Here is a 27,975-nt window from a genome sequence, read left to right on the forward strand (position 1 = left end):
TTCTTTTAAAGGAAAAGATATATCAGGACTGTTATATTTGCAGATTTCCAAAAACACCACAGCTGGATGATCTAAACTACCAGTGCCCACCTGCTCCCTTTAGCTTTAGCTTTTTAGCTTCTCATATATCAAAATGCAAATGTGCTGTTGCGATTGTACCTTTCAATATAAAAATCAACTATTATAAATTATCCCTTCCAGTTAACAAATACATTAGTTTTAATACCTAATTTCATCTAGCAGACTTCAGAAAAGTGGCAAAATAAACAAGGTAAAAATATCACTTTCCCTCAACATAATCTTTTTCAAAATCCAATTTATCCTTTATCCAACTGAAGTAAGTATCACTTCATCTCTGCCATCTCAGCATTTGTTCTCACTAGTTCTTCAGGGAAGGAGTGAAAGGGGTGGCAAGCAGAGGGGGAAGAGGCTCTCCATGTTCTAGTTCATACCTTGTTTTTATCTGTCACTTTATGTGAGTTCACTTGTATCAGTTTCAAGTATAACAGGATCTTCTGCACTGAAGATACCTTACTCTAAAATTACCCACAAAACGTCATTTCTCCCATCACATACACTGATGTATCTGAGAGTAGGTATACATATCACAGAAACTGCACTAGTAAAGAGCTCTTACTGCCTTAGAAAAGCATTTAAAAACATACTTAACTTCCATTAACACACATTTCAGTGGATTAGAAAGATCACTGGAACAATGCAATTCCAAATCCTCTACAATCTCAACGTTTCAGAAATACCTAGGGGATATTCTGCATTTAAAAATTTGTATGGAACTCCTGATAAAGTTATGCAGACTGCAAGTCCATAAACTCTTCAGTTTACTTTTAAATGGTTTCCAAATTCTTCCTTGCTGGCTTAGAAACAATGTTATAATAGAAACAGTACCTTTTATGCATACCTCTTGGCCATTCTGGGCAGAGTGCTTCATTTATATTATGTATCAATACATACATATTGATGATGGTTTTTTAAATCCTCAAACTATAATAACTATTGTAGTTATTAAAGGAATAAAGAACTTTCTTCACAAAATTTGTGTGGCCCAGCATATGTGTTACACGTATAATTACATTAGAACATTTCTAGAATATGGTTGGTATTCTATTTTTCAAATTCATATATGAAATTTACACCCTCAGACCTATGACTTTCCCACAGTAAAAATGAACATATATGCAAGTAGACATAACTGTCAAACTTTTTATTAGGAAAGATTTAAGGATTGAACCACCACACACTTAATCATATACACTGCTCCGTGTCTGTAGCCCCTTAAGACTAATGCAAATTTAAGCCTTGCCAGTAGTCTATTCAAACCATTTCGTCAGGAAAATCTCTCATTTTACTCCATTTCATGCTGGCAGGTGAAATTCACAATGAGTATTTCCAAAGTGTTCTTCACACTGACAGTGAATGGATGCCAGGAAAAGAATCCAGAGTTATAAAGTCATGTGCTAGCCAGCATATACACATTTCATCTACTCTCTCATTCTATAAAGTACCCTGTTATTTACTTACAACATTTCATACAGGTTAAATCAGGCAGAGATAATAATTAAATCTGGCAAAGACACACCACTGACTGGGGCGTGATTAGCACTCACAGAACACTATGTACAACTATGCAGTTAGTAGGGTTTCCGGGTGGGAATTCCCACCCGTCCTCAGGAGTGTTTTTCGCTTTCCCATTCCCGGATCCCGAGATACAAACTGTTTTCTGTTCTCCACGCTGAATCATTTCCACAAAGTGACGGCCGATACTACCAATCACCTGGGTTCAAGGAGCCGATTTTCCCAATTTCCCAACTAGCTTTTCTCAGAATTTGGGAATGGGAAAGTGAAAAAAATTCCCAAGAACGGGAGTGAATTCGCCTGGAAACCCTAGGTTAGGTGATAGGACAAGTGAGGTTCTGGCCTCGAAGATGTCTGATAAATCTCTTTCAACAGCCCACACTCTGGTCAGTTCAACAGCATTAACCTAACTCATTTCTTCTTATTGGATATACGAGGTTTGATAACTAAGTTCGTGAACCCATCCTAGAAAAAGTGCTACATACGAGTATGGCTACAATAACAAAGAATGTATTAGCTTATGACTGAAATGCTACATCTTGAATTTAAAAATATCTAATTTTATCTCTCAAATAAGGGATGATATTTGACACTTATTTCTGTGGTTATAGGACCAAAAATATAGTAACTTTAAAAGTTTTCTAAAGATACGTGCTTTAGGCGACTCCCTACTATGGCCATAGCTTTTAAAGAGTGGGTCTGGTCGTTTACAGTTGAGAAGGGCTCCTCTGCTCATAGAAGACTATGACGTTGTTTTGGTGGAGGAGGATAGCGCTTTCGTGTGAATGCACTACCCAGGCTGGCAGGGAGCTGAAATCACACACTCACCTCCAGGGTCCAGGAAAACTAACATTTGATCCCAAGTCTGAGGCATGATCAAGTATGGAAATATATCCTCATAACCGTATAGTAGTACTTGCTTTATTTTATAGATTTATAAAGCACCTGTGGACACATTACATTTTAGGATTTTTATTGACTCTAATGACCTTTCCTCACTGCCTTTTCAAATGTAATGAATTTCTTTATGCTCCTGAAGGTATTTTTCCCCAGTCCTTCTTACTACTAAGAAAAGATACTTATTTAAAAATAAATATGCCTCAATGACCAACACAGATTTCTCAGATCGGAGGAAATGGAGGAGGCAGGATGTGGGTGGACGGATAACACCGAGCTGGCAGACCACTGTAACGACTCTGGCTTTAACTCTGAGTGAGATGGGAGCCACTGAAGGGTTTTAAGCAGAGGAGTAACATTATTTGATTTATATTTTAATGCAACCTCTGTGGCTGATACGCGGAAGAAGAAATTAGGGGGGAAGTCAAAAAGATCCCTTAAGAGGCTACTGCAAAAATCCAGGTAAGAGATGCATGATAGCAACGGAGGTGTTGAGAAGTAGTCAGATTCTGGATATATTCTGAAGAAAAGTCTAAATGATTTGCTGACAGACTATGAGATGTGAGAAAAAACAAGGAGGACGCCACGGTTTTGGCCTGAGCCACGAAAGATAGACTCATCATTACCTAACACGAGGAAGACCGCAGGAGGAACAGGGACAAGCAGGAACTCAGGTTCATATATGGTAAGTGTGAAATGCCATCAGACATCCAAGTGCAGATGTCAAGTAGGCAATTAGATATCAAATCAGGTGTTCAGGGAAGATGCCCAGGCTGGAGACGTCACTCTGGGAATCATCTGCAAATAGATCATACTGTAAACCATAAGACTAGACAGAATTACTAAAGGAGAAAGTGAGAAGAAATAGGAAGAAATCCAAGGACTGTGATTTCCTTCTGATAGGAAATGGGAAAGAAATCACCAAAAGAAACAGGGGTGGGAGAAGGGGGGGAACAAAGATAGAAAGAAAACCAGGAGTGGAAGCCTAAAAGACGTATTTCAAGGAGGAAAAAGTGATTAACTATGTCAAACACTAATGACAGATCAAATAATATGAGAACTAAGAAAAGACCTCTGGATTTGGCAGTGAAGGGGTCATTGGGGAACGTGACAGGTGCAGTTTCAGTAGAGTGTAAAGGCAAAGACCTGACGAGAGTGAGTCAACAAAATGAAAGAAGGAAACTGGAAGAGAGTGAATAGAGCCCATTCTTAAGAAGTTGTGTTAAAAAGGGAAGGACAAAATTGAGGGAACTACTGGAAGGGGATGTGGGGGTCGATAAGGCTTTATTATGGAAGACGATCCAGCATGTTGCTACATCAATGGGAAAGATTCAATAAAGAGGGGGTAATAAATGTTGTAGCAGTGAGGGGAAGAGAACTGCTGCAATGATCTTGAGTTTGCAAAACGGATGGAATCTAATCTATAAATATACAGCCGGCCCTTGCTAAGAGCACAGAAAGTGCATCCTCAGTTGCAGGAGAAAAGGCAGAGTGTATGTGCAGATTCAGATAGGCAGGTATGTGTAACAAAGTTTTCTTCCAATTGCTTCCTTTGTCTCGGTGCATATGAGATATAGAGAACAGAAAACAGACAAAGAAGTTATCAACCTATAGGTCCCAGCATGTAATGCAGGAAGCCTCTAGTCTCTTAACACTATACACAACACAAAAAAGTTCACCCTGGGATTAAAAAGGAGATCATTTCCACGAACCCAGAATCTTACTCATACTAACATGGTCAACCCAAAACAGGACAGGTGGTCAAGCATTTTCCCATTTGCTTACAGTCGATTGTGACTGGCTCCTGGAACCATTAAAAAAGCCCCTTTCTTACTGGCACTGGCATCTTCCTCAATCTGGCTCAAGCCAAGAGAAAAGGAAATCTCATTGGGAAATACCTCTGTACTTCATTGCCCTTGGGCTCCAACTTAGGAAAGATGAGGGCTACCTCTGGCTGTTGACTTACTGACAAGCCCTAAGTAAAAGGACCTAAAAGGAACGTGCTAAACTGAAGTTTCCGCTAATAATCTGTTAAATATTTCCAAATTTATTTTCAGACATTTAAATCAGGGAGGAATTTGGGGGATAACTGACTACTCCTATGTCTAGGACAGAGCCCAATAAATAGGCTCTTAAATATTGGGTAAAACAGATGGGGGGTAGGGGGTTTAAAAGCAAGGTGATTATGATACTTAGCAGAATCAATATAAATCCAGAATATTTGATGTTTATTTTTGTCAGACTGATTTAAAAATAACCTCCCATGAAAATAAAATCGATTGGAGACTAGTACTAGAGACAAACAACAATATAGTAAGTTTAGTTTTCACATTTCTTAAAAAAAAAAAAAAAAAAAAGAAATGTCTCTTGAAACAAAAGTACTGTTTACTTCCACAGTATGCTACCAACAGTAGATTCAATACAGATTTACTCTACAGCCTGTTCAATGGCTCTGTCACTGAAAATAATTTGGTGTGAGTAGGATACCATAGTATTTTTCTTTTCATTGCAAAGTTGAATCACTTGACACTGATTATAACACTCACATAAGGAACATCTACAACACATTAAAATTTCCGTAACTACATTTTACATTCCAGAAGTAGCACTTTATACTCATAAAAGCACTATGCCCTTTAATGTATAATTTCCAATTTATAATACTGTAGATTGTAATATAATGTATCAAAAATTTCAAAAGGTTTTATGTATCATCATATAAATTATGGAAGAGAATGTTAAATTGCCATGTAATGGTATGGTATATATTAAGCACACTGCAAACAACTTTCAATGTAATGTAATAAATCAATTTTGGCTATATATAAAAATGGTAAAATTCTCAAACAACCTAATTATTAAGATGCTGAAATTCTTAAGTCTATATTTTAATCACATCTTTTCAACTCTCAATTAAATATTTGTTCACGACTATATTCCCCACTGCTTGGAATGGTGGCTGGAACATGCTCAAAGGTAAGTATTGAAACATTTTTATATAAATAAATATCAAGGTATATAGAGTGGGGATGCAAGCAAGGCAAAATAATTTTTTTTGATAAGATTTCTTTAAACAGTATTAATAAGCATTTTAAACTTTACCAAGAAAGTAATAATTTAAGTGCAGGAACCTGAGCAAAAGTGTCTCCAAAAATCTCATCATTCTTACTTTCAGTATGAGTTTATCTAGCCAAAAAAAGGACTTTACTTCCTAAGCATTTGTGTAAATAATGGTTCTCTGTACACAGGGGTATTTCTATATCTACTACTGATAAAATATATGCATAGCATTTTTACAGTTTAAAAGGCATGTTTATAGATTGTTAGTTCAATAAATCTCCCTAACAACCCTATGAGGAATGTACATGTATATTTGTATAAAATGAAGGCTATAAAGTAGTTACTTGCCAAAGGTTAGCAGAAGAATAAGAACTGAAACCAAGATCTTTTAACTCGAAACCCCATAAGTTTTCCAGCGCCCGGTGCTGCCAATAACTATATAATCCAATAACATTGTGGATGGAGATAAATGATCATGAGTCTTAGAAGCAGAGGGTCTCACTTTTGGGGGGGTTGAGGAGTACTGATTATCAGACTGGTGAACCAGGCAAATGAGGAGGGGAAACAGAATTACGTAGACTACAGTAAAGCGTTTTTGAGAACCATCCTCTGGGCGCCTGTCAAGGATTACATTACTATAAATGGCAAATTAATTAGGTAGGTTAGAAACTGAGCTGAATCCATGCCCTCCAGGAGGATGGCTTCTCATTCCAGAAATTAGTAGATCTATCTTGTCCAAAACCACCTGGCTAAGGGCCGAGGTTCTCTATCATGAAGAGTACATCTAGATCAGCTACAGGGTTTGTTTGGTTTTGCTTTTCTTTCTTCTTTTTTTTGTAGTTAGAAGGCCCAGTTCTAACCTAGACTTACTGAAACAAGACTTCCAAGAGGGAAAGAGGCCTGTGTATTGTGACAGATTGCTAATTTCTCAAACTATCTGTTCTCCTCTCTTTCTTTAGTAAGAACTCCAATTTGTTAGATGGCTACATTGCCCTCCAACTAAAAGACTACTTCTCAGCCTCTCTGGCAGCTGTGGCCATATGGCTAAGTTCTTCCCAAGAAGAATGGATGTATTGTGAGGCATTCACCAGATCTCCTTAAAGGGAAGGGACGTACACCTATTTTTGCCCCTTCCTCCTGACTAGAATTTGGTATTTGGAACAACCCCCAATACCTGAAACTGCTATACCAGACCCAGACTGCCCATCCACCTTCTGTCTTCTTTAACGTGGGGAGAGAAAAACAACAACAACAACAACAACAAAAAACCTCTAACTCATTTAAGCTAATGCATTTTGTTTGGGGTTTTTTGCTAATACTATCACTACTACATGTAGTGTTTTTTCAAAACCCCACAGATTATCGTGATATGGTTTCTGGATAAGAATCACTGATTTAGGAGAATTTCAGTTTAGTTAAAAAAAACATTTACTGAATGCCTACTACTCTATTAAGTGCTAGAGATACGAAGTAGAATAAGAGATTGGTTACTCACTGGAGATTACAGTCTAGTAGGAGAAAAACACTTCCCGTTCCTACCCAGCTCATGTAGTAAAAATGCAAACCCAGCATTTCTTCCTTATCTAAAGCTTTTCAGTGGTTCCTTATTGCCTTCAGTTAGTCTCAAAGCAGACTGTACACGTGGGATATAGGAATATTCGACAGTCTTTAATATTTATTGCCAAAAATATTAATATTAAACAAAATATTACATACAGATCTGAGAGTGGTGCCCTCACATGGTCCACACATCACATGGCCAGAGGACACATGAAGGATGCACAGTAACTTCAGGGAAGAATGTTCCAGTAACTTCAACTACCATTCAGATACTGCCAGAAGCACCTGCTTTTGGGGTATGGTGATGTGCTGCGGTTTATGAGAGCTTGGTTACGAAAATTTATAGACTGTATTATTTAGTTTTTGTTAACTCACAAAATACACCCAAATCATAAAGAACTCCAGACTGGATAATACTAATGATGCAAAGTGAACAAACAGAAAATGGCAAAGGCTTTTATTGCTATGAGTTCCTTGTTAGCTACCCTGGTGAAAACAGATCATATATAATCAGAGGACAAATAAGCAAATTCTCCAGAAGGCCATCTAAAATACGGATGGATGTATATAATGTAGGCCACCCTTTAGTCATGTTATTATTATGTGAGATACAAGCTAATGAGCACATGAAGCCATGACATTTGGCTCAACACTTAAACTCTAAGCCTCCAGAAAGTGAAAATAAACCTCCCAAAATTTTTTCAGTGATTTTTAAAGTCACATGACATTCAGTCCAGGGCTTTACCATTAAATTTCTTCACTAACTGTAATAAAATGTTTAAAGAGAAACTCTTTTAAGGTTAGTTTTTTGTGTGTGTGTGGTTTTTTTTTTTTTTATAGAAAAGACCAAAAGAGCTACAAATCACTTGGGGATATACTTATTTTCAAACTACAAAAAAAGTATGAAATATATCAGAAAATAGTATGATGTAAAACTAAGATATATTCTTTTGTCAGAAAATATTACTGTAAGATACACAGACAAAACTGCTAAAGATATGAAAAAAAATTTAGTGTGGGATATTTATACCATATAAAAAATTGCAGATGCTTCAAACATGTCCTGGCTAAACCATGTTTGAATAATAAACTACAAAAACTGGTTATTTTATGAAACTCTAAGAGGAAAATGTACCAAAGAAAATAAATTCTCAATAGTAACTATTTAAAACGTTTTATGGAAAACTGTGTATATGTGTATAAATGTAGTACATTGATGGAGTACTCTGACCATAATTTTTAAGAGATTCTGATAAACTTGATATCACAAGTGTGATTAGGAAAATATAAGGAAGGAAAATTACAGGCCAATCTTAATCAGCAATATAGATTTAAAAAATAAGCAAAATATTAACACATTGAATTATGCATAAAAAGAAAATACATCACAACTAAGGTGGGTATTTATTCCAGAAATGTAAGGTGAAAAGCTATCAATATAATCCTACATAATTAGATCAATAGGTTTCTAATTAATGTGGAAACATTATATGATCATTATAATATATACAATCATTGGTAAAAGTAAACCAGTTGAAAAACTAAGTTCGAAAAAATTACAATTGTGTGGAGTATGTGCATGTCTGTATGTCTCTGTGTGTGTGTATGTGTGTGTGTGTGTGTGTGTTTCTTTAACATAAAACAACTTGAAAAGGGTCTATGAAAAAAACTTAGAGCAAACATCTCATTCAATGCCAAAACATTAAAAACATTCCTCTTAAAGTAAGGAATAAGACAGGTGTAACAAGTTCAACATTGTATGTTGTGAAGCCCTAATAACATGCTTCCTCAAGAAACTGAAAGATACAAGAACTGAGAATAAAGAAACAAAACGTTGTTTTCAAAAGATATGACTGAACATAAATGTCAAAATAATCTAGAATTAGTTAGATTTAATAAGAAAGTTTAGTGAGGTTGCTGCATGTAAGATCAATATACAAAGTCAACATCAAGCACAAAGCCAAATGTAACCCTTTCCCCACTGAACTGCATTGGCACCTTTATCAAGAATCCATTGACCATGTATATGTGTGGGTTTATTTCTGGACTCTAATCTGTTCCACTGATCTATGGGTCTATTCTTTCATCGATACCATACTCTTAATTACTAGAGCTTTATAATGAGTGTTGAAATCAGTTAGAATAAGTCCTATAACTTTGTTCTTTCAAAATTTGTAGCTATTGTAGGTCCTTTGCATTTCTTTATAAATTTTAGAATCAACTCGTCAATTTCTGTAAGAAAAAACCCCAAAACAAACCCTCCCCCACCTGGAATTTTGCTTGGAATTATTTTTCACTATGTAGATCAATTTGGGGAAACCTGACATCTTAACAACATTGAGTCTTCTGATACAAATAAAAAATATATCTGTTTAATTTAGTCTTTAGCTTCTCTCAGCAACATACAAAAAGAGAAGAAAAGCAAAAACTAACTCTTAATGGATCACAGATCCAAATGTAAGGCTAAAATTAGAACACTTCTGGAAGAAAACAGGAGAAAATTTTAGTAAACATGGGTTTGGCTGAGATTTCTTAAAAAGTTTACAAAAAGCAATACATATAAAAGAAGCAATGAAACTTGGACATCATCAAAATCAAAACTCTTGATTTTCAAAAAATAATGTTAAGAAAATGAAAGGCAAGCAAGAGATTAGGAGAAAATATATGCAAACCATATATACATCCAATAAAGGACCTGTATCTGGACTATATAAAGATTTCTTATAACACCAACAGAATAACAAGCAACCCAATTTAAAAATGAGCAAAGGACTTGAACAGACATTCTCTAAGCATATACAAATAGCCACCAAGTATACGAAAAGACGTTCAACATCTTTAGTCATCAGAGGGAGGCAAATCATTACAACAATGAGGTATTACTTTACACCCACTAGAATGGCTATATATTTTTTAAAAAGGTAAATAAGTGTTGGCAAGGATGTGGAGAAAATGAAACCCTTGTGCATTGCTGGTAGGACTGTAAAATGGTGCACATGCTGTGGAAAAGTTTGGTGTTTGTTCAAAAAACTAAACATGGAGTTATAATATAACCTAGAAAATTCACTCTTAGGTATATACCCAAAAGAACTGAAACATGTTCAAACAAGTACTTGTAAAAAAATTTTCGAAGCACACCATTCACAATAGCCAAAAGGTGGAAATAACCCAAATATCCGTAAGTGGATGAATGGATAAATAAGATGTGTCATATACATACAATAGAATACCATTACACCATAAAAAGGAAGTACTGGGATACGTCATAATGCACATGAAGCTCAAAAACATTATGCTAAGTGAAAATAAGTCAGACACTAAAGTTCACAGTACATGTATGATTCCATTTATATGAAATGTCCCAAAGAGGCAAATCCATAGAAACAAAACCAATGAGTGACTTTCAGGGGCTTGGGGCAGAGGCAGAAAATGGGGAGTGACTGCTCAATGGGTATGGGGTTCCCTTTCGGGGTGATGAAAATGTTTTGGAAGTGGATAGAGGTGATGCTTGCACAACATTGTGAATGTACTAAATGCCACTGAATTATATGCTCAAAACAGTTAATTTCACGCTTTGTGAATTCTACCTCAATTTTTTAAAAATTAAAAACAAACTCAAATAAAAGCCCCACAAACATGCATATTTCATTATGACCCAGCCATTCTACTGACTTCTAGGTATTTACCTAATAAAAATGAAAGACTATGTCCACACATCGACTAGTACATAAATATTCACAGCTTTATTTGTAATAGCCAAAAACTGGAAACAATTCAAATGTCCATCAACAGCTGAACAAATAAATTGTGGTACAGCCATAAAATGGAATACTATCCAGCAATAAATAGGAATGAAGTATTGACACATGCAACAACATGGATGAATCTCAAAATAATTATGCTGAGTTAGAGAAGCCAAACCTCTGCCACCCCTCAGAAAAGTACAAACCATATGATCCCACTTATGTAATACTCCAGAGAATGACTACTCAGCTCTAGTGATAGAAAGTTGATCCATAATTGCCTATGGATAGGGGTAGGCAGAAAAGTGGGAGGTATTACAAAAGGCAGGGAGAAACTTTCAGAAGTAACAGAAGTAGTCCTTATCTCGACTGTGGTTATGGTTACACTAGTATAAACATATGTCAAAACTCAATAAATTACAGTTTAAATATGTGCAGCTTATTTTATGTCAATTATACCTCAATAAATCTATAAAAGTGGTATTTAGCAACACTAAGGGCACAGTGAAAAGACTGCTCATATACTGACAATGGGAGCTAAAATAATAATACATTTCTTGTGCAAACATTTTCAAAGGACATGTACGACAAAAAAATACACTGATACTACTGAAAACAATGTAGGATATTAAACAGTAATGTATACTGCATTTGTGTGTTTGCCAGTATGAATAAACTAAGACATCAAAATCCTGCCAGTGGTTGCTGTGTTCTGGATTTTATATTCTTCTCTATGCTTTATAGAAAATAGCTTTCTGTATACTCTTGTATATCTTCCATACCTCTCTCATAATTTTACAATTAACAAAAATATCTTTAAATATGTCTACTTAGGAATTGATGGTCACATCATCAAATATGTACATCAAATTTGTAAAACTTTGCACTATCAAACACAGAACAATGTTTGCAAGGTACTCTCAAATAAGTGTAGAATGCATGGCTTTCTCAGTCGTTTAGTGTAGGTACCCAATCTGAGATTCTGTTAAGAACGCTCCTGTCTCATCATGGTTGCAAAGCTTCTACCTAAAAATGGTTTACTCTTATATAATCACTCACAGCAGATTTATATGTTTTATGTATCCTGGAAGTAAATTTCTCTTTTAGTGATATGCCACAACAAGAGGTAAACAATCATTTTTAAAAGCAGACAAATTTAATCATAATCTAACCAAACCTTATTTTCATAAGTTATTCAAGGGCTCTATAGTTGATAGTTCTGTGGATAAAAATAACTAGAAAAAGTTATACAGAAAAGTAACAGCTTAACAGCTCTAATTTTTAAATGAACACAATAAAATACATCCATTTTAGACATACAGTTCAATGAATTTTCACAAACATATACCGTTTAACTAGCCTCACTATAAAGATATAGAACACTTCTGTCCCCCTCTTCCCCAAATTCTCCTGTGTCCCTTTTACAGTCACTCTCCCCATTCTGCCAACCCCAGGCAACCACCGCTGACTTCTGTAACCATGCGTTAGGTTTGTCTGTGCTTGAACGTCAAACAAATGGAATCATGTAGGATATACTCGTTTGTGTCTGACTTGTTTCAGTATAATGTTTTTCAGATTCACTTATGTTGTTGCAAACATAGTCATGAGCCACTTAATAATGCAGATGCATTCTGAGAAATGCATCATTACGTGATTCTGTCCTTGTGTGAACATCATAAAGAGACTTACACAAACCTCGATGGCATAGCCTACTGTACACCTGGGCTATATGGCACAGCCTAGTGCTCCTCGGCTACAAGCCTGTGTGGATGTCACTGTACAAAACAACACGAGATTAAATCAAGCACGAGAAAATGATGCAATCAAGAGATGCTCTAAACACAAGATGCATGAGGCTGCTGCTGGTATAACATGGCATACTGTTTTACAGCAAACTTTTTTTTATTAGTAGAAAGAGTACACTCTAAAAAAACGATCAAAAGTATACTAAATACACAAACCAGTAACTCAGTGCTTTATTATCAAGTATATATTATGTACCGTACATAATTGTATGTGCTATACTTTTATATATCTAGCAGCATAGAAGGCTTGTTTATACCAGCATGCACCACAAACACATGAGTAATGCACTATATGACATTATGACAGCTATGATGCCACTAGGCAACAGGAATTTTTCAGCTCCATTTTAATCCTATGGGACCACCATAGTATATGTGGTCTGTTGTTGACCAAAACGTTAGTTTATTACGTGGTGCATGACTGCATAAGCAGTTCGTTTTTTCACTGCTGAGGATCGTTCCACTGTATAACTATACTTTGATTTCCAACTCTATTTTTCTAATGCCTTTGGTTCAGTCTCTGGAAATATCTTTCTGTAAAGTATGCTGAACATTGTTAAGTCCTGGAAGGCAATAACTTTGCTTTCACAGAATTTTGATGTTTTATTCTATTTTTGGCAAGTGTTTTCATGGTTCTCAAACTAGGGAGGGAAAAAACTAATAAATGCTGTAATCAACTCAGTAGGTTAGAACCCCATCTGAAGAAAACATTTTAAATATCTTAAAGCAGTGTTTCCCATGTTTAGAAGTCTTGGCACACACAGAAAATGATCTCTGTATGGCACATGGGCGAGACGAAACCAGGTGAGACCCCTGGTTTGGGGTTCTGGCCTTTCTGAAGATTGAAAAGATCATTTATCTTAAGCCCACTACTTGGAAAACTCTGCTAATATATATGTAAAGAACAAATATTCTTGTTTTAATAACCTATATTTATTTTTACAAAATATAAAAATCTTATGAGCAAATAAAATGATATGTGAAATAAAATACTGACTAAGCAAGCAAAGTGATCTGAAAATTCCCCAAGTTCTCAAACAGTGAACATGGCTTCTTATTTTTCCTTCTTCAGGTACACTTTTCTTTTCTGATGTTTTAAAAAGAAATAAAAAATTGACCAATGACTGTGACCTGCTGCCCACGTGCCCCTCCCAAGCCCAATATGATGCAACTTCTAAGCAGAGGGGAATCAATCATTTCACCATGTTCTTCACGCAATAAATACTCATCAACCACCTACACCACGCCAGGCATTCCAGGCTGCAGAGTGTCAGCAGCGAATAAATTATACAGACAAAAATTACTGTACTCAGAGAACTTCCAGTCTACTGCAGGGAAAGAAACAGTAAATGAATGAAATACTTCAAGTTCTGGGTGATAGGAAGTATGAAAGACAAAAATAAAGCTGGGAAAGGGAGTCCTGGGAGATAGAATGACCAGAGGATTCGCTGATCAGGTGCCATTGGATTAAAGACTGACAAAGGTGAGGAGAGCGCCAGGCAAGCATCTGGGAGAGTAGTGTGTTCTGGGCAGCAGAACAGCAAAAGTTCTGAGGTAGGAATGGGCTCATGAATTTGAGAACAATAGGAGGCCACGATTCTCAAAACAAAGCGAGCAGGTGACAGGAAAGGAAAGGACAGGTTAGAGAGGTAGGGCAGGCAACAGAGCCCATCCCACAAGGCGTCTTTGTAGGTCATTGTAGCCACGGAGGTTCTTTCCCCTGAGCAGGATGGAAAGCCAACTGAGAAGTGCCATGCTCTGCATGCCAACTTCATGTGGAACACTAAACTCATTTCTGGATGGCACGTTTTGAGAAAAAAACCTGAGAGGGATCAGTGAAGACTGAGAAAAAGGAAGGATCTGGAAAGCTTGACATAGTAACAGTTGAAGCAATTTGGACATGTCTGGCCTGGGGAAAGGAATTTACTGGTTGATCCAAATAGCAGAGGAATTGTCAGAGAGAGGAAACATACCTTTTCTGTGATGCTGCAGAGCACAGACTTGAAATCATGAATTTAAAAACAAGAAAAGAAAAAACTTCACCTTAGTCTAAGGTTTAACTTTCTAGTATTTACATTTTCTTGCAATGGAATGGGAGGCCCTAAGAGATAATTCATGTATAACAGTAGTAGCAGCAGGAAGAGAAGGAGCTAATATCTAGCTCCTTCTATCTCATACCCTCCCACAATCCTGTGAGGTAGTATTATTAATGATGAGGAAACTCAAGCTTATTCAATTTACATGACCTGCCTAGGATCATATAACTAGTTAAGTGACAGAGCCGGTACGCAAACACAGGTTTGGCGATTCAGGTTCCAAGTCGTAACCTATATGTTTACATTACCTACGAGTTTACATAGTACATAAAATGACCATCTAGGAGGCAGGAAGTTGGAGAGAGGATTTTTGCAAATGGAGGAAAATTAGATGGCCTCTAAGATCCCTTTTATAATTTTGTGGTAACATTTTCCCCAAGTTTCCATCTGATTTTTAAAATTTTTCCTTTGATTCCATGATTTATAGAAATTTTGTACTCCTAAATATGGCTAAAGATCAAATAATAATTTCATTATAGAATATATTAAATTTCCTATCAAATTCTAGCACTCAGGTAAATCATTCCCTGGTTTTCAGTAACATATTTTACTTTATTAGTTCCCATGTACAAGTGAAGGTAGGCTTGACTTTTCTCAAGTATATCAGTTTCCTGGTCCCATATTTTATATATCTGTGGTGATTCAAACATTTCTTCATTTTCCTATGCTAACTCTAAGGACAAGAAAAAATTGTTTTCAATTAAGCATTTATCCTTCAAAACACATCTGGTAACCAATCTAAAGCACAGAAAGAAGGATAGAAAATATAAAAGTAGAATACAGATATGTAGGCTTAAATTAACTCTTACATCCATGGAAACCTCAAGAGTCATCCCTGCTTTATGCAGTTGTTTTTTCATCCAACTGAGGGAAAAGAAGGAACTAAAGAGAATTGGAGCTGTGCACCCTCCATCACACTTCAACCGGAGCAACTTTTGAATGGTCTGAGAAACAACGGAAAATTACTGCTCTGTAGGGCAATTATGGTCCAATGTAAAAAGAGATAGTTTGGTATGCCTGGAGTTAACATTTGGATATAAAAAGTGATTAACTCTACTTATAAAAAAATTGTTTTCTCCACACTTCACTACCACCAGGATGGCTACCATTGAAAGAAAGAAAGGAGAGAGAGAAGGGGGGTGGGGGGGGAGAGAGAGAGAGAGAGAAAGAAAGAAAGAAAGAAAGAAAGAAAGAAAGAAAGAAAGAAAGAAAGAAAGAAAGGGTAGGAGGGAAGGGGGAGGGGGAGGGAGGGAAGGAAGGAAGAAAGAAAACCCAGAAAATAAGCATTGGTGAGGATACAGAGAAACTGGAACACTTGTATGTACTGCTGGTGGGAATGTAAAATAGTATAGCCACTGTGGAAAACAGTATGGCGGGTCCTCAAAAAATTAAAAACAGAATTACCATACGATTCAGCAGTTCTACTTCTGAGTATATACACTACAAATAACTAAAAGCAGAGACACAAAGAGATACTTACACACTCATGTTCATAGCAGCATTATTCACAACAGCCAAAAGATAAAGCAGCCCAAGTGCACCAGTGATGGATGAATGAAATAACAAAATGTGGTGTATATATACATACAATGGAATATTACTCAGCCTTATAAAGGAAAGAAATCTAACCCATGCTATATAACATGGAGGAAACCTGAAGACATTATGCTAAGTGAAATAAGACAGTCAGAAAAAACAAATATTGTATGACTCCATTTATGTAAGGTACCTAAAATAGCCAAATTCAGAAACAGAAAGTAGAATAGTGGTTGCCAGGGACTGGAGTGGGGGAGAGAGGAGAATGGGAAATTGCTCTTTAATAGGTACAGAGTTTTAGTTTAAGAAGACAAAAAGAGTTCTGGAGATGGATGGTGGTGATGGATGCCCAACAATCTGAATGTACTTAATGCCACTGAACTATACACACTTATAAATGGTTAAGATGGTAAATTTCATGCTATGTGTATTTTACCACAAATAAAAATATTTTTTTTCCAAATATTGGTCTAAAATGTATACTGAGTTTGACTTGCATTATCATGAAAAAAATAAGCTCCCATTGTAACATATACCATATATTTTAATTTCAAATTATCTATTATAAAGTCAGTATCAAAATGCATATACTCTTGACATAAAACCATAGTATAAAGTCCAAATATATTCCTAACATTTTAACAACTATTTACTTAGTTGTTATTACTTACAGAAAAATCCCAAAATATAATCATCATATACCTGAATGCACTCTGGGGCACAACCACATGCAACTAATTCACGAGAGAATGCAGTAAATCCAGTGATTTCAAAACTAGAAAAATAACTATGAAAATAGAGAACAATTTCTGATATGGTACTAGGTAGGACCTACAAGAGATGGAACCTACACAACCACTGTGGACGAGCCATAAAATCTGGCTCTGAATTCTCTAAAGGACAAAACAGAGTGAGATACAAAATTATGCCCTTTTAATTGTCCACAAGGAAAAAATGTATACCAGGAGGTGCCAAAAAAATGTATACACATGACTTTTATTCACCTTTTGTTATCAGTATATATTGAGTATTACAATTTTAATAGTCTTTTCCTTTCTTAAAATGTGTGTGTGTGTGTGTGTGTGTATATATATATATTTTTGGCACCCTCTGTATATCAGTTCTTTCGGGGAAAACACTCCCTCTTCTTTACCTCTAATTTCTCATTCAGAGTAATATACAAGGGAGGAAGTGTATTCAAGGTCAAAATAATCAGTAATGTCATTAAAGCTAATTCTTTAAATGCCCCTCAACAGATACTGAGGGTTTAATTCCAACTTACAACTCAGTGAGAGTCATTTTTTAGAAAACCAAGAAAATATAGACCAGGCTGCAGCTTTCTGACGGTCTAGTGTAATTTTAAGATAAAATTTAGAAGACCTAGAAAAAAATGGAGAAATTCTGTATCTTCCAAAAATGTGACCTCTACCAAGCACAATTTTCACAAAAAGACAGACATTTCCTATTGAGAACCTGGAATACAGGTATTCTGTGCAAAACCTGAAGACACTGCCATATTCTTGGCCATCTGCTTATTTCTAAAGTTGGTATCCTTTTGTTAAACTGAAAATTATCTTATATATGGCCACATCAGCCTTGAATCAAGGCGGACTATCTTCTCTAATGGATGAATTTTCCTAATTCAAGCCATACTCGTATGTGACACGATGGGGTTGTTCTTCAGCACTAAATTTGGAGGCAGAATGCTGCATTTAGCTCTAAGTGGCCCTCCCTCCTAGCTACATAAACTTGAAGAAGTAGCTGACTCTCTCCCCAGGCCCTGCTCTTCTCATCTGTAAAATAAAGGAGAACAGATCAATTATATCAATCATATCAAACTGTGTTTTATGGAGGTGCCTTCACTTCCATCTGTCTTATGTACTGGCATCCACCTTACTCCCCAATAAAACCTTTGAAAATCACCAGACAGGATGCTCTACAATCTAAGATTGAGTCCATGATCTGGGGATTTTGAACAACTAATCCATAACACAAAGTAAAATAAAAGTAAGTGAAGAAAATATTCAAAATTAAATCACTTCTATCACAAGGAAGAGATATTACTAAGGAGAATTAGTCACAAGCTTCCTTTTTAATTCAGTTGTTTAGAACCCGGAACAAATAAATCTCTCCCATAGAAACATTATTAGAAGTGAGCTTACTTTCTCAAGTAAGCTCAAAGAGGCTTGGGTGTCCTGAATGTAGCAAATAATAAATATTAGCTACAGGAACAGATGATGTCACTACAGGCTAGGATCCAGCCACCAGATGTAACACGTCTCCAGCCTGGGACGTTATGGGCTCCCTTGTACCAGAGGACAGACACTTTCCTGATCCTCTCAACTGCTGAGCAGAACTCCTGTGCCTCTTGTCATTCTGATCACCACCTACTGCTTCCCATCAGGGCTTTTATGATCCAACACCCCATGCCACAAACCACTCTTCACTTCTCTGTCCCTGAATTGAACACAAAATCCTTTCAAGATATTTTTCTGAAAATAAAGCATGGGAAGAGTATCTTACATAAACCGATGGATTTATTCTTAACTCATTTGAGTCTCACAGCAACTCATAAAGGAGAGAGAGGGGGGGTCTACGTTAATAACCCTGTGTCACACAGGAGGAATGTGAGGCCTTGGAGTAAACTGACCAGAGTTATACTCGTATAGCAAGAAAAAGGTGACTAATACTGGAGCCCCAACCTCAGGACTCCAAACTACAGCAGGTTTATATTCTACCATCTATGCTTTCTTCAGAGGCCTTCCATGCTCTCCCTGACTTTGTCATGAGTTGGATTATATAAGGAATAACAAAGATCACATGGTATAATGGTGAACCTTTGAGCATCTCAGGAAAATAAGCTTATCCACTTTTTCCTCTCTGGCGCTGGAGCCAAGGTGTTGAGAAGGAAAGAACAAGATAAAATATGTTGAGCAGATAATGGAAAAAATCCTCCAAGTCTTGGGGGGTGGGGGATAGAAAACTGGAGATGACAGAAGAAAAAAGTGGAGGAAGGAGGCAAGTGAATGAAGACAACACCCAAAGTATTAAGGGATAGAAAAGAAGTGAGGGGTGAGGGAAAAAGAGGAAAAAGGTGAGCAGCAAGGTGAGAAAAGAAGAAAGGAGATAAATGCCAAGCAATGAAAAAAGGAAAGAGTTGGGTAAGAGAAAAAATATGTACGTAGTTAAGACCTTCCAAAAGTTTAGGTATTTTAAATATTGGGAGGGCAGTATTCTACACTACATACATTAGCATTCCTCAGTCTGGAAAGATGCAGTCTGGGAAATACATTACTAAAGTCTATTAGTTAAAGTAAGCAGTGATACTAGAACTGAGAAATATACAATGTGAAATCTGAAACATAACAAATTTTGAACAAATTATTCTCTTTTAAGAGACAACGAATAAAAAAAGTACAGACCCCAGGGAAAAATGAACTCAAAGAAAAATGATAGAGATAATAAAAATTAATTTAAAAGGAAAAGATGAAATAAAAAGCTAAAGGCAGTTCTTCAAAAAAAATAATCAAATAGAGAAAGCCTTAATGGGGCTGATCTTTAAAAGAGAAAAAATTTATTTGGAAATATCCAAATGAATATTGGGAAAAAGAAAATGGAAAAAATTAGGAAAAGGAATAATTACAGATTCAACATAAATTAAAAAGACAATAAAATATTATGAACATCTTTATCATAATAAATTTCAAAACTTAAATGCAAAGAATAAATTCCTAGAAATATAACTTGTCAAAGCTGATCCAATAAGAAACAGAAAACTAAAATACTCCTATAACCATTAAATACATCTAACTAGCAATTTTTTAAAAACTCATAAAATAAGATGGTTTTATAAGCAAGTTCTACTAAATTTTCAAGGAACAGACCATTTCAATTTTATACAAGCTCTTCCAGAGAAGAGCGAAAGAGGAATACTCCCAGAACTCATTTTATGAGACCAGGGTAACCTTGATACTAAATCCTGATGAAGACAGAACAAAAAGAAATTACAAGCCAATCTCACTCATAAACAGATGATAAAACCCAAAAGTAACCAAATCTAGGAGAATGTTAAGCATAATGCATCATGACCAAAATAGGCTTACTCCAGGTACATAGTATGGTTTATTACAAGAAAAAAAGTCTAAAAATATCATTTGCCACCTTAACAAAATTTTTAAAAACCTTATGATTATCTTTCTTAATAGATGCAGAAAGAACATTTGATAAAAGTCAATACCCCTCTCATGATAAACATTAAGAAGTTCAACAATATAAGAACGCAAGGGAAGTCTGATAAATGGTATTTGTGAAGTATCATTCTTGACAGTGAATCATTAGAAGTTAGAAGCACGCCTTTCCTAAAAATCAGGGATGAACACTGACTGCCACCATCTCAGCTTCTAATCAACAATGTCCTGAAACCCCTAGCCTGGTCACCACACTTCCATGAGTAGCCAGAAAAATAAATAACTAAGAGATATGAGGAATGAAAGAAAGGAACAAAACTGTAATTAGTCATAGACCGTGTTTCCCCAAAAATAAGACCTAGCCAGATAATCAGTTCTAATGTGTCTTTTGCAAAAATTAATACAAGACCCAGTAGTATAGTATAGTATAGTATAGTATAGTATAGTATAGTATAGTATAACTCGTCTTATAGTAAAATAAGACCCGGTCTTATGTTATATTATATAAGACCCGGTCTTATAACAAAATAAGACCGGGTCTTTTATTAATATTTGCTCCAAAAGACGCATTACAGCTGATTGTCCGGCTAGGTCTTATTTTCGGGGAAGCACGGGATTATGACTGTCTACAGAGATGGAATCACAGTCTAGCTTCATTATTTCTACTTTCTTACTTCCCATTTACTCCTCCTCTCCTTGCTGCCATCTGGCTTCTTCCTGTGTCATGCTTCTAAAACATCCCTCAAGGACTGCAATGACCACCTGGCTACCAAATCTAAGGGACACGTTTCAGCTGTTATCTCACCTTCTTGAACCGCTTGTCTCCCCTGGCCTCCCCTCTTCTGCCTCTTCTCTTGCCTCTCTGGCTGCTTTTTCTCTGTGCTCGCCACTGGCTCCCTTTCTAAAAAGGTATGCAACCTTTTCATTTTCAACTCTTTCAAGCTACACTTCTCCTAGGTGATATTATTTACTCCTTCAGCCTCCATCACCATGTTTATTCAGGTGACTCTCAACACTAATGAGGCCCAAATTTTTACTGGACAAGTAAGGACAGTCTTACTGGGATGTCATCATGCCCAAAGGGGAACTCTTCCTCCCCTATTCCCTTTATTACAGTGACTTATGCCCTAACCCTGGGAGTCATCTATGACTCCACCTTCTCCCTCATTCCTCATAGTCAATCTATTAACATTATCAGCTCTTATTTATGTCCTTTTCTTATCATTAAGGTAATTCTTTTTTTTTTTTTACTTTTTTATTAGTTTCAGGTTAAAGAGTTTGAATCTTAATCTGGGCAGTTAAAATCACTGAAAGATTTTAATCACGGGAGAGATTTAATCAGCTTTGCTCCTTATGAGAAGGATTAGAGGACAGGCCTTGAAAGCAGGGCCACCATGTAGGAATTCAAGAGATAATAATACCGACATGTCATTTATTTTTGAAGTCTCTCTCTGCTCTGTATCTTCCTTTCCTTTTCTACTGCCACCAACTTGGTTAAAATGCTGATTATCTCTCTTGAATTCCTGTACCTGGTCTCCCTGCTTTCAAGGCCTGCCCTCTAATGCTTCTCATAAAGAGCAAATCTGATTAAATCTCTCCCAGATTAAATCTTTCAGTGATTTTAACTGCCCAAATTAAGATTCAAACTCTTTAGGCCTAATTTACCATGTCTTCCAAGAAGATCCTGCTTCTACTCATCTAGCCTTGGTTTTCCCACCCTCTGTTCCAGTCTTAAAGAACTATTTGCTAGAATTCATCCTTTCTGTTCCCTCTGGATATGGTGTGCCTTTTCTAAGGAGCTTTTTAGTCATTTGGCTCCTTTGGTAAACTCTTAAGTTTTATGATGACAGACTGACATAGCAGTATCTGACAAGATAAACATTCTGTAAATATTTATTGAATTGAGAAAAAATTTTTACACAAATATTACATAAAGTATACTATATGAAATACTATATAAAGGAATAGATATCAAGCCTATGGTGGAATTATAGAAATGTATTGAATTATATCCTTAACATTCTGAAGTTAACATGAGAGTAAAATTATATGTGCCTATAACTCATTCAAAATTCATCATATAGGGTCTAAGGCAGGCACTGCACTCTCTAATAGGAATACGGTAGGGGAACAAGATAAACAATTGCATGCAGGCTAGTCTTGGTATCATTCTGAGATACAAAAACTTATCAGGATAAATCTTGGGTCATTCATATCAAGCATGATAAGCCACACACACACACACACACACACACACACACACGCACACACTCACACTCTCTCTGTCTCTGTCTCTCTCTCTCTTCATGTTACTAATAAAAACCTTATGTAATTTTGTTCAAAACTCCACAAGTTATCAAAATGAAAACCATCTTCATTTTACATAAACTTCATCTTTATGTTTAACTAAGTCCTAGCTGCTTCCAAAATTAATTTGTAGCAGTGTGTTTCTGGATTACATGTGCAACAAGCTAAAAATTAGGACTATATGTTCAATAATGTAGACCAAGTAAAAATTCTAAATTTCCAATTTTTAAAGTAATTAACGTTTTCTTATAATCCTCATGGAGCTGATAAACACAATTACGTATATGAATGCCAGAAATACTAACGATACGTTTATAAAAGCTGTCTAAATGGCAAATGTCATACATTGTATATAGAGCACAGCATAGCATTGCATAATCATGTTATCAATGATTCTGTGGACAATATTTAAAAAGCACTTGAACTATATATACTACCTTGAATGTTAGATTTACTTTTAATATAGAACATCTAATAAGCTTTTTAATTTTCCCTAATTCTGCAGGTGCACAACTGAGAGTAGAGAGATGTGGGTCACTTTCTCCATCCATGAAATTCCCCAAAATTAACCTTTAAAGAGCTTCTAAAGAGGGGAGACTAGAGTCTTGCAATTATATTCACAGTGATACAAATTCCTTTAAGATCCCAGAGTCTAGTAAACGTACCTAGTACTGGGACAAAGGCTGAAATAGCTTTCTGGTCTTCATGTTCAGATTAAATATCTACTCAATCTAAACAGCTACCTTGCCAAAGTCATCAGCTTCAGGACTGAAATCAAACATTATTTGGATCAGAGATTAACTCTGGTGAGTCCTCAAACTGAAATGAAAACTTACATTTAAGATTCCCAAATTCTAGCCTACACATTACTCCACCAACACGCATTTTAAGCATTTTTCTCTTTTGAAAAAGATTCCCGCTAAGCAATGCTATGTTTTCAAAATGAAATGCTTTCATTCTGTCTTTGAACCTAATTCAAATTAAGCAACTTTTAAAAGCTTTCATAACTCAAAACTGTGCTAAGCTCTTCCCTGGTATCTCCCCCCCCCCCCCCCCCCCCAAATCCAGAAAAACACCAGCACAACAGAAAACACAAAACACTAGCCACATGTCTGAACGCTAGGGAACGTGATTCTCCTCTCGTTTAGGCTACAAAGAAAGCCTATGAGTAATCAAAAATCCTTAACCAAAACAAAGTTGAAAGCCACCTCCCCACTCCCCAGCCCCAGTGTAACTGCCCTTTCTCTCTTCAATCCACTCATGCATTTTTCCTCGTTTTCTTGGAATTTTAGTGGCCTCTGAACAGCAGATGGTTAAGTTCATCTCAATGTCAGTCAGGGCACAGACATGCAAAAAATCACTAACTTGGAAGGTTATTTAGGACAATAATGTCTTTCACTGCCTTTCCCCTCCCACTCCGGCCCCACTTGACCTACTACCAATATTTACCTTTAAAAAATATTAGTCCACGGGCTTTTCTCCCAGGGGCTCTTCCTGTGGGAACCCGATGCAAACGTAGGGCCGGCAGGAAGACCCCAGAGCCGGGTAGGGTCTCCCAGCTTTCCGTACCCCTCCCCACACGCCCACGGCTGCAGTCCGCTCTGTACACACCCGTCCAACTATTCTTGGATCTACTCACATCCCTCGATCTCGTCTGGCTGCCCTGCCCTCTTCACTCCCCAAGGTTCTCTGTTGTCCCAAGGCTGATCCAGTAAAGCCCCCAGCAAGCACACACACCCAACACACCTGAGCCAAATCTGGGGATCCCAGCTCGCGCTCCACCCTGCGCTTCTCCGCCAGCTCCAGCACAAATGCGCTCGGCCTGTTCCTCCACCTCCCCTCCAGCCGAGCCAGGAGGCGCGACCCAGGGCGGCACCACAAGGTCTCCCTAAGTCACCTCTGCGCCGTGCGGCCCACCCCCGGCTCCAGCGAGGTCGAGCAGAGGCGCGGCCCGCCCGCCCGCGGCCCAGAACTCCCGGGCCCCCAGAGGTCCCCGCTGTGCTTCTGGGCCACAGAGCCGCCCTCCAGGGCTCGCTGGGGACAGTGCGTGCAAGCGGCACAGGGATGGCGGGCAGCTGGCGGCTTGCGGTGCTGCTGTCGTCGTCCAGTCCCTCCTCCTTCGCCCTCCCCTCTGCGTCGCCTAGAGGCGCAGGTAGGAACCTGCTACGGGGCGGCGAGAGCCTGCACTCTGCCTCTTAGAGCAAGATACAGGACTGCTGGCCCGGAATTTTCGGGGAAGGAAGTCAGGAAACTGCCACTCATGCTCTGCGTGCATCCCGCGGAGGCGCCTGCAAGGTCCTAGAGTGGGCTGTGTGCGCAAGCCCTCTGCTGGAGATGACTGCCCTGACAACTTTTAAATGGCCAGCACGCCCCTGGGGAAAAGCAAAGAAATCCTCTTCTGGAGTCTTCCATGTCGAACATAACTGACACTCAGGCTTACACTGAAGTGTTAATGTTTCCAATTCCAAACAAGGACAGAGCTGGTCTTCACATATTTATTTTTTATATGCTTCCTGGGCTACCATTTGAACAATTAGGAAAAACAACGATATTAATCCCACTAATGTGAAACCTACTTAAGAGGAAATAGATGGTTTCTCATTCCAGCCAGGCTTGAAGGGCCCAAAGGACAGGAAAACCTACCACATAAATACTACACTTGAGTGGGACGTTCAAGCTAATGAAAATTCTGGTTAACTATGAGGCTGGGGGTGGGGGGAGGTCAGACTTTTTGTTCCAACAGTAATTTTAAACCTTTCTAACATGCATAAATCTGTCCTCAAACTTTAGGGAAGAGTAATACCGAACAAAATTGATTACTTCTTTGACAAGATCCTAGGGTAATCTCACCGTTCCAACAGCGGTGGCTGTATTTGCACTACAGATGTAGAATGTGTAGAATATAACACAATGTCATACTCAGAAAATTTGGAATTAGTGTCAGTGAGGCTTCATGGTGTCTTTGAAAAGCCAGTTTGCTTTCTTTTTTCTTTTTTTCATTCTAAATTGATAACTAAATAGTATTATATTTCAAAAATTCTTATTTTGGCAGTACAAGGAGCCCTTGCTACAGAATCTTTCTCCCAAGGCCCTGAAAATTAGAGAATGAATTCAGTTTACAAAGTAGTACTAGGAAGCAAAAACAAAACAATGCACAGCATAGGCTACTTTGTTTTAGAAGGCAATTTACAGGTCACCTAAAATGTGCCAGGCACTGTACTGAGTGAGTACACATAAAATAGCTCATTTGTATTCTGGAAATGGAATTCCTGAACATATTCATTTGTTCAAGGTCAAGAAAGCAGACTTTAGATCTTGATTGGTCTGACCCAAAAGCTTCTATTCTTTCCTTTGTACAATCATTATTCACTTATCCAAATATTTATTAACTGTCTACTACATGCCAAGTACAATGCTAGACACAGATCTTACAAAAATAACTAAGATACAGTTGCTTACTTAAGGAGCTCCAGTTCAGTAGCTATATAGGCAAGTAAATATATAATGATACAATGTGATAAATGCTATAATAGCAAGGAACTCATGGACTAGGAGGAACATTTAACCTGTTTTGAAAGGTAGCACCTGAGATTAGGAAATGGTGGCAGTAATCCAGCAGAGCCATCCTGAGAATTTTATCTAGCAGAGTGGCAATGGGGAACTTGTGTGTTAGGTGGGGAGAGAGAGAGTAAAGGGAGATAGACAACTGAAACACAGGACATAAAAATGACAGAACTTAATTAAAGTTGAGGATGAAAAAGAAGGATAAACCAAAGACAGCGCTCATATTTCTGGCTCGAGTTACTGAATAGGTGGTAACTCTGAGTTGTATTGATGACTCAGTTTTAGACACATTGGTTTTGAAATGCCTCTGATATAACCATATGTAAATGATCGAAAGGCAGCTGGACATACTGGTTCATAGCTCAGGAGAGATCTAAGGTGGAGGTATCTGAGTCATCATGGATTTCTGGTTGGAGTGGGTGAAATCATCCAGGGAGAATGCTGAGGCCACCCACAGAAAGCTAGAGAACACTAACATTCAAGGCTCAGGCAGAAGAAAAGATGCTTTAGAAGATCTCTGGCCCGAAAACTGAGAAGGAGCTGAAATAAAGGAAATAAAAGCCCCTAAGAGATAGGCACCATGAAAATCACAGAGAAGAATTCCAACAAGCAAGCAGGAGTCAACTGCCAGACCCTTCCAAGGACAAGATAATTAAAGGGTGTCCTCTGATTCATCAATAAGGAGATATTGGTAAGAGTGGTTTCAGTGGACCAGTTGAGGAATAAAAAAATAGAAACAAAATAGAAACAAATATCACATTTTCAAAACTGGAACTGGAAAGGGATATAGGGAGATAGAAGCTATAAGGGAGTATAGACTTCAAAAGAAGAGAGACACTGATTTTGAAGCAGGATGGAAGGAGACAGATGCCTCCAATGAAAGAAGAGAAAGATAAAAATTGGAGTTAGGGAGTGGTAGGGAGCTGATAGCGTGTATTAATACAATGATTGTCTAATGTTTAACAAAGAATTTTGCTAAGAGTAGAGGGAAGCTAAGAAACTGTAGAGATGAAAAACAGAAAGGTAAAAGCCTGAAAGATATAAACATCAGGAAATGAAAAAGAGACTATGGACACAAAATGATTAAAGGACTCTGAACAGCACAGGAAGCTAAATGAATATTAGAGACAACAATGTTATAGAGTTACAAGCCTACAAGAGGGTATGGTTTCTCTCCAAAGACATCAGCATCTGGTCCAGAGCAGCAGTACCTTTAGGTTGGCTCCAATTTAGTCTGAACCTTTCCATTACATCACAAATTTAGCATCATTATCATCCCAATCACACATTTGGGTTACAGCGCTTCAGCAGTTAGGATACTTAACAGGGAAGTATAAATATATGATAAGGGAGCTTACACTAAATTTGAATAGGCAAGTTCCCACCTAGGAAAAACAGGTTTGTCTAATATCAAGAGAAGCTTGATAATACACACAACAAGAAGGGCACCAATGATGGCTTCTGTGTGACATTTTAACCACTCTGATACTACCCTCTATGAAGAATACAGAAACAAAACTAATTCATGAGACTAGTTACTAGCCTTTTGATTGAACCTTTAAACTAGGTTAAAGAAAAGTCACAGCATTTACATTCTGTTACAGTTTGTCTCCCAAGTATATCACCC

General features: G+C 37.3%; 1 protein-coding gene across 7 annotated transcripts in view; it reads right to left on the bottom strand.

Annotated features, from left to right (window-relative positions):
• OSBPL1A (oxysterol binding protein like 1A) overlaps positions 1-27,975 on the bottom strand; it is a 210,833-nt gene that overhangs the window by 88,336 nt on the left and 94,522 nt on the right. Inside the window, exon 1 of one of the 7 annotated variants that reach the window (XM_019741220.2) lies at positions 24,531-25,109. The exons of 4 other annotated variants lie outside the window; for them this stretch is intronic. The gene's annotated coding sequence lies outside the window, so the exon portion shown is untranslated. Of the gene's footprint in view, positions 1-24,233; positions 24,413-24,530; positions 25,110-27,975 lie in introns of those variants that run through there. 2 more of the 7 variants (XM_019741219.3, XM_074340216.1) reach the window with 2 other exon arrangements.

The sequence above is a fragment of the Rhinolophus sinicus genome, chromosome 4 (genome assembly GCF_057876585.1).
Source record: "Rhinolophus sinicus isolate RSI-liver-muscle chromosome 4, RSI-T2T, whole genome shotgun sequence".
Lineage (NCBI taxonomy): Eukaryota > Metazoa > Chordata > Mammalia > Chiroptera > Rhinolophidae > Rhinolophus > Rhinolophus sinicus.